Consider the following 2,884-nt stretch of genomic DNA (forward strand, 5'->3'; position numbering starts at 1 on the left):
AGGGAGGATGGCAGAAGGCCTGCAGCACTACAGGTTGTAGCGTGACAGAGAGAACCTTAGGAACATGACCCGCTTGAGGGTATATGAACGCTTTGGCCATGTTGGGTGCAAAGTCAAAATAATTAGGGATCACTGAGAGGGCCTGAAGATCTCCAACTCTCCTCAGAGAGGTGATAGCCAACAGAAAGGTAGTTTTAAGGGTCAGATATCTGTCTGATATATCTTGTATTGGCTCGAATGGAGCTTTACAAAGAGCCTCTAACACCACAACCAAGTCCCACGGGGGAATACGGGACCTGAAAAATTATTTGTTTTTAAGTAACTTTAGTTGAATGTATTTGCAATCAACTGTAGCTAGCTGTACTTTGTTCACAAAAGTGTGAAACAACTGGCCCATATAATCACCCTCTTAGGTCAACATCAGGTCAATGAATGGGAGAGATCCTTTCAAGTCATCAAAAGGTTACACTATCATTAGCTCTCCATGGGGTGTTATTGTATTGTTTGTAGCACATTTGTTAACAGGTATAAAGTTCTGTTCTCAGAGTACTTTGGGTTAAGATTCTATGAAGGATGACATGATAACATCAATGCTGAAGAACTGCTACACTGCTACCTTCAATAAATTCTTATCCCGACAAGAACTTTGGTCAAGCTTACTTATTTTATGTATTAGAGAAATCTAGTACATTGGCGAGCCACCCAAACTACTGCTCAGCCAAATGCGGCAAAATCTAACAATTTGGCGGAGCCAGCCAGGAGAGACTGACAAGAAGAGAACTCACCAACTTCAACAAGAAGTGAACAGAAGAGTTTTGGAGATTCTACAGTTCTTGTGTTGAAGATCAACAGACCGCGTCTGTGGACATAAGTTATTTGAATCAACTTGATCCTGTCTCAAAGATTCTAATTTGGTAAGTGAAACTATCAGCCCTCTAAAAGAACTTACTTAAAAGAATGAAAACTTTTTCGTAGGCAGATCATTTGATGTATATAGTGTGACCATAATAACCAGTGTAGCACTGTTTAAGAATTTTTGGTTTAGGCCTTTCTCTTGACTCTGTAGGAGCCTTTTAAATGATTTAGTTAATTGTCTTGAGAATGTAGGAGCTATAGAAAAAGTGTTTATAGCTTGGTCCTGTTCTCGAGTCTGTTAGAATCATCTAAGAAAGAGGTTTAGTCCGTTCTCATGAGACTGTAGGAGCCACAGATGTGTAATTATAGGCTTAGTCCTGTTCTCTGGAGTCTGTAAGAATTGTTTAAGAAACAATTTAGTCTGTTCATCAAGAGACTGTAGCTTCTACAGTCTCTTGATGAACAGACTAAATTGTTTCTTAAACAATTCTTACAGACTCCTTGGTCCTTGGAGGCTTGGTCCTTTCTCTTTATGTCTGTAGGAATTGTTCAAGAAACAATTTAGTCCTTTCATAAAGAGATTGTAGAAGCAGAGGCTTGGTCCATTCTGTTTTTGTCTGTAGGAATTGTGTGAAAGAAACAATTTAGTCCAGTAATCAAGAGATTGTAGAAGCAAGGGCTTGGTATTTTCTCTTTGTATCTGTAGGAATTGTTTAAGAAACAATTTAGTCCAGTAATCAAGAGATTGTAGAAGCAAGGGCTTGGTATTTTCTCTTTGTATCTGTAGGAATTGTTTAAGAAACAATTTAGTCCAGTAATCAAGAGATTGTAGAAGCATAAGCTTGGTCCTTTCTCTTTATGTCTGTAGGAATTGTTTAGGAAACAATTTAGTCCGTTCATAAAGAGATTGTAGACGCAAAGGCTTTGTCCATTCTTTTTATTTGTAGGAATTGTGTAAAAAAAAAAAAATTTAGTCCATTTGTCCAGAGACTGTAGGAGCCATAAAAAGAATTGGGACTGATGTTGCTGCAAGAATTGGGAAGTCTTGACTGGGTGCTAATTCAGTATCCACTAATGTAGATTGAAAGAAATGTTCTTACTGAGTTAGAAGATGATGGCATAAAGCCATGAAACTATTGAGAGTGAGGAGTCACGTGCCGATTTTGGTTGATTTGGGAGGGGTCTGAGCCGGTCGGCCATGATGGTAGGACACGCTATCGGTTGCCAGGGGCAATGCATTCAGAACTTCACAGAGGCACGACTAAACATTCCAGAGCTCTTTCATTTTTGCAAATTTATTATGTCGGCAGAACAGAGATGGATCTACGAATACGAGAAAGAAATTAAGAAAGTAAAGCAATGCAAAAAGATAAGGCAAAAGAAAGGGGACCATACAGGAACAAGCTCACACCAAGCGCAAAACAGCGGTATTTGGAAAAGCTCTCAGGCATCCAAAATATCGACCCATACGAGCTCTCTGCAGCGGAATGGCACATAGACCTGGACCATTTACCTCAGTGCACACATATGGACATTGTGAATTATATTGTTTACGATGTAAATAACCTTGCATTCATGCTGTTAATGGCTTTAATCTAACCAGGACATTTACATCTTGCAATCACATATTTAACTACCCTAGCCAACCCAGAGCTGGTTTGTCCACTTTGCAGCCCCCAACACAAAAACCTGGTACAGTATGTGTCATTGGGCTAAAATCAAATTATAACTAAACATACGCAGCTTAAAGGCCAATTTATACTTCTGCGTCGAGTGTACGCCGTAGTGTACGTCATAGGCTACGCACGTAGGCGACGCCGTCGTGAGCATTTATACTTCTGCGTATGTCTGTTTTGCTCTGCAGTTACACCGCCGAAATGCTAGTTGACGCGAGCGGGTTCCACTGTGTTTACATTCCTCGATCCTTGCGGGCTTCTACGAACAATGGCGACTGAAAGAGAGCAGATCATGTTGGAGCTGGAGCTTATCGAGGTCCAAAAACTGTTAATTTTAGTTAAATTACTAAAAC

At 40.0% G+C, this 2,884-nt stretch overlaps 1 long non-coding RNA gene across 1 annotated transcript; it reads left to right on the plus strand.

Moving 5' to 3' along the window:
- The first annotated feature begins 438 nt into the window (after positions 1-438).
- LOC132152370 (uncharacterized) lies at positions 439-1,579 on the plus strand. The gene is made up of 2 exons (XR_009436497.1): positions 439-1,305; positions 1,370-1,579. It is a non-coding gene; the product is annotated as an uncharacterized LOC132152370 (long non-coding RNA).
- The last annotated feature ends 1,305 nt before the right edge of the window (positions 1,580-2,884 follow it).

The sequence above is a fragment of the Carassius carassius genome, chromosome 11 (genome assembly GCF_963082965.1).
Source record: "Carassius carassius chromosome 11, fCarCar2.1, whole genome shotgun sequence".
NCBI lineage: Eukaryota > Metazoa > Chordata > Actinopteri > Cypriniformes > Cyprinidae > Carassius > Carassius carassius.